The sequence below is a fragment of the Neovison vison genome, chromosome 13, assembly GCF_020171115.1.
Source record: "Neovison vison isolate M4711 chromosome 13, ASM_NN_V1, whole genome shotgun sequence".
Lineage (NCBI taxonomy): Eukaryota > Metazoa > Chordata > Mammalia > Carnivora > Mustelidae > Neogale > Neogale vison.
In genome coordinates, this window is record NC_058103.1 from 109,602,346 (window position 1) to 109,611,429 (window position 9,084).

Here is a 9,084-nt window from a genome sequence, read left to right on the forward strand (position 1 = left end):
TCCTCAACAATAAAAAAGCATTTATGATAATGATTTATCAGGAAAAATAATCTTTAAATGTAATGATGGTTTTTTTTAAAGCCATACAATGGAATATTATTTAGTGATAAAAATAAATGAGCTATCAAGGTGCAAAAACACATGTAGGAATCTTAAGTGCATAAATAAAGTGAAAGAAGTCAGTCTTCAAAGTCTGTATGTGTGATTTCAATTTTATGACTTCTGGAAAGAAAAAAAAACTGCAGAGGTAGTGAAAAGATTAGTGGTTTCCAGGGGCTTGGGAGGGTGGAGGGAAAGATGAATAGGTAGTCGGTCCACAGGTGATTCCCCCGCTCCACAGGTGATTTTTTTTTTTGAGCAATGTAACTATTCCGTGTGATACTGTAATGGTGAATACACAACACTGTGCATTTGTCAAAACCCATAGACCTGTATAAATAGAGGGATCTGGATGTCAACAATGGATTCAGTTAATGTATCAATATTGGTTCATCAGTTGTAATGAATGTACCACACCTATGTATGATGCTAATGACAGAGACTGTGTGAGTACGCGGGGGGCGGGAGGAGGACGCATGGAAATCTCTGTAGTCTATCAACTTTTCTGTAAACCTAAAACTGTTCTAAAAAGCAAAGTTCACTTTAAAAATGTAGGCTATTTTTTCAGGTAAAACAGCTAATTGTTGCAGTTTATAAAATATGTCTTTAATTTAGGTGAACATTCAGTCCAAAAATCTTTCTCCCTGACAGCTCCCTTACTAAATCACATAAATTATTGTCGAATCTTTCTACAATATCCATGTGTGGGCTGGAAACAAGAAGATGTAACTAAAATTCCCTTTAGAAATAATGGTCCTATTGGGGAAGGTGTGTCCTACAGTGAGTGCTGTGAAGTGTGTAAACCTGGTGATTCCCAGACCTGTACTCCTGGGGCTAATAATACATTATATGTTAATAAAAAATAAAAAATTGAAAAAATAATTCTCCTCAGAGAAGCAAGAAATAATGGAAAGTACACATTTGCTAAAATACTTTCCAATGTTATGTGACATTTCCCAATTAGGAATTAGAAAATTCGGGGCACCTGGGTGGCTCAGTGGGTTAAGCCTCTGCCTTCGACTCAGGTCATGGTCCCAGGGTCCTGGGATCGAGTCCCACATCGGGCTCTCTGCTCAGCGGGGAGCCTGCTTCTCTGTCTCTCTCTGCCTACCTCTCTGCCTACTTGTGATCTCTGTCAAATAAATAAATAAAATCTTTAAAAAAAAAGGAATTCGCAAATTCTACTCTACTAAACCTGTTACACTCTGAACCTGTCCTCCTCATCTACCCTCACTCAAGGAAGCCCAACCTTTTGGGAAAGTGGTTATGTCTAGAAGCGAGCAGCAGGCCGTCTGCTTTCTTCCTTCCAGGTCAATTCACACAGAACACCAAGAGGGAAAGGTTGTGCCTTCCGTTCCTCTCAGACAATATTGCCAGTGAGTAGAGCGGGAGACATAATATTGATATGCAACCATGTGATCAATCACCCAAGGACAGAGAGAGGAGGAAAAGGTTTGCAGCTCCCAGAAGTTCTTTCAAGGCTCAAGTTCACCTTTTCACCCATGATTCGTATTCTTTTCCTCACCATCTCGGTCTTTACCACTTAGAAATCTTCCTTCAACTCCTCACCAGAATTTCCTTCAACATGAATGTTGCAACAAAACAAAACAAAAACAACAAAAAAGCAACAACAAAAAACCCATGAGTGTTGCACATTTTAGCTTGTTTGTGTATGGCCCTATGTTTCATCACTGTTTTCTTCATTAGTACACAGTGTTCTCATTATAACGCTATTACTTCAAGGTAGGGGGTCCCTTTGCCAGTGCAATAGGGAGTGCATTGTGAGTACTCTTAGACCAAGAACTTGAACTCTACCTGTTCAGACTCCTATTAGTTTTTCCAACACCCCCCCCACCCCATCTCTTGTGATTAAAAGCATGCCAACCATTCCACAAAATTCTTTTGTCTCTCATCTCATAATTTTTGGTCATCTGCATGGTTTTACCTTAGTTTATTTCTACTAACTAAATGCAAAGCTTTTCCCTCTTCTGACACACTAGATTCCCTATCTGAATTATCCTTTTGAACATCCTAACACTCAAATACACTGCATTCTAAAAATATTGTCCGCCCTTCAGTGTATATTTATTAAGCTATACTATGTTCAGGGCTCTGTGCTAGCCATATTTTGGTAAATTTAGATAATTAGTAATGCACTTAAACTATTGCTTATGCATGTGTGGTGTTCGGAATTGTTAATTACAAGTTTTAAGAAGAAAATGGGATTGATTTATTTAGCTGCTTAACTAAACAGATAATCTATATATTGATGAATGAAATACTTTGTGCATTTGATTAATGAAGTAGTCTTTACTTAAATATATTTCCCTGAAAAAATAAATATATTTGTGTTTTAGAAGTCCATTGCATATGAGAAAACTTATATTTAGTTACCAAGTAACTAAACATTTAATGATCCGATCTGTACCCTGTTACTGTTTTTAAGACATTTATATTTATTGATCTGTGAGCAGTTCAGGTAAATAATGTTAACCTGAATTTATGTATGCAACCAAAAAATCTGTTATTTGGTTGCTAAGCTGTCTATTGGATTGTGTTAGGCAAATAAGGGAAATGAAGAAATCCTAACGTGTCTACACTTTAGTGGAGTCTTTTTGGAGAATTCTCCCATTAAAATTTTACAGAAAGGTATGGAAATATTAGTAGCGTATTAGTAAATTTAGTGCACTGGCAGCTAGTTGACCATACTCCAAGTTGGCTGATCTGGTTCCCCTCAGAAAAGCTGCTCCAGTGGTGTATGTCAGGCCTTTGCGTTCTTGCAGCCTTGTCTACATTTTTATTCTAGAAGTATCTGAAAATACAAAAGGCATGCTCCTCCAATGTGGAAATGATATGACTCTGGGAGTTATTACCATGTTAGATGGGTATTTTGGAAATCAAAACTGAGATTAAAAGTTGTGATAAGACTTTGAGAGCACAGGGACTATGGGATGGGAACTGGCTACTAACTTCTAGAAATTAGGAGGAAAATGTGAGAAAGGAAATCAGAGGTTTTCTACTCTACCTTCTAATCTATAAAATAAAATATTGATGTAAAAAGGCAATTAATGCTACAAAAAGCTTTGTTTTTTTTAAAAAAATATTTTATTTATTTGATAGAGCAAGCATGAGCAGGGGGAGAGGGAGAACAGACTCTCCGCTGAGCAGGGTGCCCCATTTGGGGCTCAATCCCGGGACCCTGGGATCATGACCTGAGCCAAAGACAGATGCTTAACTGAGTCACCCAGGTGGTCCTACTTTTCTTTCTTTCTTTTTTTTTTTTTTAAGATTTTTTTTAAATTTATTTGACAGACAGCAATCACAAGCAGGCAGAGAGTCAGGCAGAGAGAGAGGAAGGGAAGCAGGCTCCCTGCTGAGCAGAGAGCCCGATGTGCGGCTCGATCCCAGGACCCTGGGATCATGACCTGAGCTGAAGGCAGAGGCTTAACCCACTGAGCCACCCAGGCACCCCTGGTCCTGCTTTTCTTAATCATTTTCACCCATGAGATTAAACAGAGATGGTGGTTTGTTAGGAATTGCATTTAGCTAATAATAATAGAATCCTGAGTGAAGAAGAGGACACAGAGGCTTAGATAAATTAGGAACTTCCTCTTCTTTCACACAGTTTGAGGCCAGGAGTCAGGCAGCCCAGGGCTGGTACAGTAGCTCTGTGGTTGAAGAACTGAGGCTCGTTCTACTTTTCTGTTCTGCCATCCAGAGCATGCGTTACCTCATCGACAAGACGACTGGTGGGGTTTCGGTCACCACACGCTCTTATTGAGGCAAAGATCCACACATGCAAAGGCCTTCTGGAAGGAAAAACCTCAAAGAAGTCTACACATGCAAAGACCCACACATGCAAAGGCCTTCTGGAAGGAAGAAGCTCAAAGAAGTCCATTTTGGCTGAAGTTTGAAGAAGAAACCTGAAGAGGTACACATACAAGCCTTTACAGCCCAGCTTAAAGGTTTTAGACTTTTTAAAAAGCAGCAAGAAAACACAGTGAGTACTTACCATTAAGGAAAGTTTTTCCAATTTATGAGGCCCCACAACTAGTTTGCCAAAACCCACCTAACACTGAGACTGGACAAGAATAATGGAGAAGCCCCTATTCCCACCATGCACCAAGAGCAGCCCTCTCCTGTGGAGTTGGGGCGGGGAGCTGGACTGTGGAGAGAGACAGTCTCTGACATGCCAGGAACACAGGGAAGGCCTTAAGCTGAAGGTGAACCAGGAACATTGAGAGAAGCCTTCTGGAAAACTAGGCCCCAGCATAAGCACAAGATAACACGGAAGACATGTGAAGACAGCGGTGTACTGAAAATAACCATAGCAACACCAAGTTCAAATCCAGCTCGACTCCTGACTGCATGGGCTCAACCTCCTCCACTAATGTTACAGCAGGAGAATAGGGGTGTTTATTACAGGCCTAAATATGCTTTACCTCAGTCTCTAGGTCTGGCATTCAATCCAACATTATGAAACCCACCGAAAGTCAAGGAAAAAAAAAACCTAAAAAATGTGTAAAAGGAGCACCTGTGTGGCTCAACAGGTTAAGGGTCTGACTCTTGATTTCAACTCAGGTCATGATCTCGGGGTCGTGAGATGGAGCCCCATGTCAGGCTGCATGAAGATGGTATATGCATATATATAGCACCTCTTCTCTGTCCATTCATCTATGGATGGGCACTTGAGTTGCTTATATACCTTCGCTATTGTAAATAATGTGCAATAAGCATAGGGGTGCCTGTATCTTTTTAAGTTGGTGTTTTGGTGTTGTTGTTGTTGTTTTTAAGTAAAATACCCAGTAATAGAAGTCCTGGATTATATGATTATATGGTAATTCTATCTTTAATCTTTTGGAGAAAACTCCATACCATTTTCCATAGTGGCTGCACCAATTTGCATTCTGACCAGCTGTCCATGAAGGTTCCTTCTTCTTCACATCCTCAACAACACTTGTTATTTCTTGTGTTTTTTATTTTAGCCATTCTGACAGATGTAAAGTGAAGATTTAAGCTTCCATGTTATGAAACTATAAAGAGAAGAGCAAATTAAACCCGAAGCAAACAGGGAAGAATATAATGATGGTAAGAGTGGCAAACAGTGGGATTGGAAGCAAACAAAGTATACATACACATATAAGCATGTGTATATATATATAAATTAATAAAACGAAAAGATTGCTCTTTGAAAACACAAGTAAATTTGATAAAATTCTGAATGATGAGCAATCTGTCTTAAAAGTAATTTCTCGGTAGATCTTTCTCCTATGTGCATATCAGTAATATAATTTCAGTCATTTGCATTTGACAAATATTTATTTATCACTTATGCTATACTAAGCACTAATCAGTGTTCAAACCAAAACAAAAATTCTTTCTGACAGCCCAGCTAGCAAAATTTTGGTTAAAGTCTACTTTATAAGAAGCTATATATAAATCATGTTTTTTTGTAGAATTCTTGTCGAAATTTCTCATCAAACACGATTAAATGCTTTCAGAATGTTTTGCACTGTATCCGTATGGTCAATTTGGCTTTTGTGGTAACTGGATGTATACGCTCTCCCAAAATACAGAAGCCTGGACAATTACCACCCCCCCCCAACACACAGTCCTCTTCTAAGGTAGAAAACAATTTGATTCTAAGATGAAGTTCACAAACCCAATAGGATTATCTATTTACTGCTAATTTCCTTGCATTTCAGTTCGGCAAGTGTCTCTTGACTTATCTTCAAGCTCACTGATTCTCTCCACAGCGTTGTCCACCTTCCTATAAGCCTGTGAAGGGCATCCTTCATTTGTTACATTGTTTCTTATTTTTAGAATTTCCTTTGGATTAGTTCAGTTGCCATTTCCCTGTTTATGTTACCCATCTGTTGAACCCATTTTCCATCAGATCCTTTAACATATTAAGCATAGTGATTTTATATTCCTGTTTAATAATGCTCCAAATCTGTGTCATAGTTCAGTGTAGTTCTGATGCTTATTTTGTTTTGCAGACTGAGTTCTTTCTTGCCTTTAGCCTTGCTGTTCTTTATTGAAAACTGGCTTGGTTAATAGGGATGGAGATAAATAGGAATATGAGGGTTTTTATTCTGTGGGAATTGAGTTGGGTTGTGTTTAATATTTGCTATAGCTCTTCATTCTAGAAGCTTTTAATTCCCGTAGTGTTTTTGTTTTTTTCTCCTGTTGTCTCGGGATTTCTTTCTTTCTTTTTTCAAGATTTTATTTATTTGACAGAGATCACAAGCTGGCAGAGAGGCAGGCAGAGGGAGCAGGGGAAACAGGCTCCCCACTGAGCAGAGAGTCCAATGTGGGGCTTGATCCCAGGACCCTGAGATCATGTCCTGAGCAGAAGGCTGAGGCTTAACCCACTGAGCCACCCAAGTGCCCCTGTCTTTGGATTTCTCTAAGCATTCCTTGTTAGTGTGTGTTTGCGGTCCTTGCAGCTATCCTCAACTGTTATTATATGGGAACACTGTTGGTGCAGTGGGAAAGTGTGGGAAGAAGAGTATTCTATCATTGAACATTAAACCTCTTTTAGTGTCCTGTGACCTTCACAAGTGTTTCTTACCTCCCTCTTCTCTACTTACAAGAGACAGAAAGGCTGGAGGACGCTGTGGTCAGAGAACTGTCCTTGTCCTGGGTGGGATATGGCTTTGCTAAAGTCTTTTCTTCTGGAAAGCAGGCCTTTATTAAGGAGAAGGCTCTGGATGTATTTGACAATAATTATTAATCTTATCCCCCTGCTACAGCCACAAGAGATCTTTCTTGGTTTTTCATGGTGAGAACTTGCTGGAGTTCCTGGAAACAAAACCCATGGAAGTGTTGGTGCTTCCCAAGACTGCAGTCTCCAGGAGCTTTACTCACCCTAGCCCCACCCAGTCTCCAGGAATTCATCAAAATTACCATTCAAGTATTCGTCCATTATGGCTTCAGAGACTTCTGCTCTAAGTAAGTGGGTCTCGGATATGACTCCCCTCATCCCTCCAGACTTCAGGGTTGTGGTGTGTCCTGTGACCTCAGTTCTGTGATGACTCCAAGAAAAATTTTAGTTTTTAGTTTGTTTAGCTTCTTCCGGTAGTGAGAATGGAAGGGATAACATCAAGTTTTTACATTTTGGAGCTAAAACTGGAAGTTCTTTTGGTTTTTAATCTTTTTTTTTCTTTTTTTCCCTTTTTTTTAAAAAATTTCTTTTCAGTGTAACAGTATTCATTTTTTTGCACCACACCCAGTGCTCCATGCAATCCGTGCCCTCTCCAATATCCACCACCTGGTTCCCACAACCTCCCACCCCCTGCCCCTTCAAGAACCTCAGGTTGTTTTTCAGTGTCCATAGTCTCTCATGATTCACCTCCCCTTCCAGTTTCCCTCAAATCCCTTCTCCTCTCCATCTCCCCATGGCCTCCATGTTATTTGTTATGCTCCACAAATAAGTGAAACCATATGATAATTGACTCTCTCTGCTTGACTTATTTCACTCAGCATAATCTCTTCCAGTCCCGTCCATGTTGATACAAAAGTTGGGTATTCATCCTTTCTGATGGAGGCATAATACTTCATAGTGTATATGAAACACATCTTCCTTATCCATTCGTCCATTGAAGGGCATCTTGGTTCTTTCCACAGTTTGGCGATCGTGGCCATTGCTGCTATAAACATTGGGGTACAGATGGCCCTTCTTTTCACGACATCTGTATCTTTGGTGTAAACACCAGTAGTGCAATTGCAGGGTCATAGGGAAGCTCTATTTTTAATTTCTTAAGGAATCTCCACACTGTTCTCTAAAGAGGATGCACCAACCTGCATTCCCACCAACAGTGTAAGAGGGTTCCCCTTTCTCCACATCCCCTCCAACACACGTTGTTTCCTGTCTTGCTAATTTTGGCCATTCTAACTGGTTTAAGGTGATATCTCAATGTGGTTTTAATTTGAATCTCCCTGATGGCTAGTGATGATGAAGCAAACATATTGCTGCCTATGGTGGACTTCAAATCCTGTAACACGAACTAAGTCAGGTTCTCACACTACCTTTAATTGTGTTGTTGTTTTTAATTATTTATTTGGCAGAGATCACAAGCAGGTAGAGAGGCAGGCAGAGAGAGAGAGAGAGAGGAAGGGAAGCAGGCTCCCCACTGAGCTGAGAGCCTGATGTGGGGCTCTATCCCAGCACCCCGGGACCATGACGTAAGCTGAAGGCAGAGGCTTTAATCCACTGAGTCACCCAGGTGCCCCTGTGTTGTTGTTTTTAAGGGATTTCTCTGTCCTCTCTAAAATGAATTTATTTTACTAATTTCCCTGACCCATTCCTATTCTTAAATGCTTCCATTTTAAATGGACTTTAGCGTTTACCGGCCAATGAAATAAACTTGATCACTGCTGCCTCCATCTATCTGCTCTCTCACTGGCAGCTGGATCATGTATTCCACGGCAGAGCGTCCCAGTGACCCATACATTTTATTACCAGAGTTTACCAACATCTGTCGGGGGTTGAGGTGAAGGCGGCTGCAAGTACACGCTACCCAAAAAGCCTCCCAGTTACCTAGCTAGAGGGACGGTGACCGTGCCTCCTCCTGCTAGAGATGAAGCCAGCCCTCAACACAGGCAGAATGGGCATTGAGGGCACAGGATGTTCTGAGTAGAAAGTACTTTGGCACAATGTACTACACAGGAGTTGGCGTATTTCTGTGTAAACAGTTTCCACAGACCTCCCCTTGACTCCCAACCCCAACCAAATCACAGAATTCAGCCGCTTGAGAGAAATCGTGAGCGCCCCCATGCACTGCAAAGTGCTTGCGCCAGGATACGGGATCTGAACTTCCCGCCTGTCTCTGAGAGCTGGAGAAGTAGCCTCCCAGCCAGCCTCCCAAGAAGCTCAGTGCCGATTGGCTTTTGCTGCGCCCAATGGGAGACCGCACCCTGCGCAGGTGGGCCCTGCGCGCTCTGGGGAGGCGGCAGTTGCCAGGAAACCGCGTAAACATCGGA

The 9,084-nt window shown here is 41.1% G+C and overlaps 1 long non-coding RNA gene across 1 annotated transcript in view; it reads left to right on the top strand.

The window, feature by feature from the left end:
- The window catches only part of LOC122893246, a 28,377-nt gene extending 21,375 nt beyond the window's left edge, over positions 1-7,002 (top strand). The window contains exons 3-4 of the long non-coding RNA XR_006381603.1: positions 5,085-5,187; positions 6,855-7,002. This is a non-coding gene — a long non-coding RNA (uncharacterized LOC122893246). The remainder of the gene's footprint in view (positions 1-5,084; positions 5,188-6,854) is intronic.
- Positions 7,003-9,084: the final 2,082 nt, after the last annotated feature.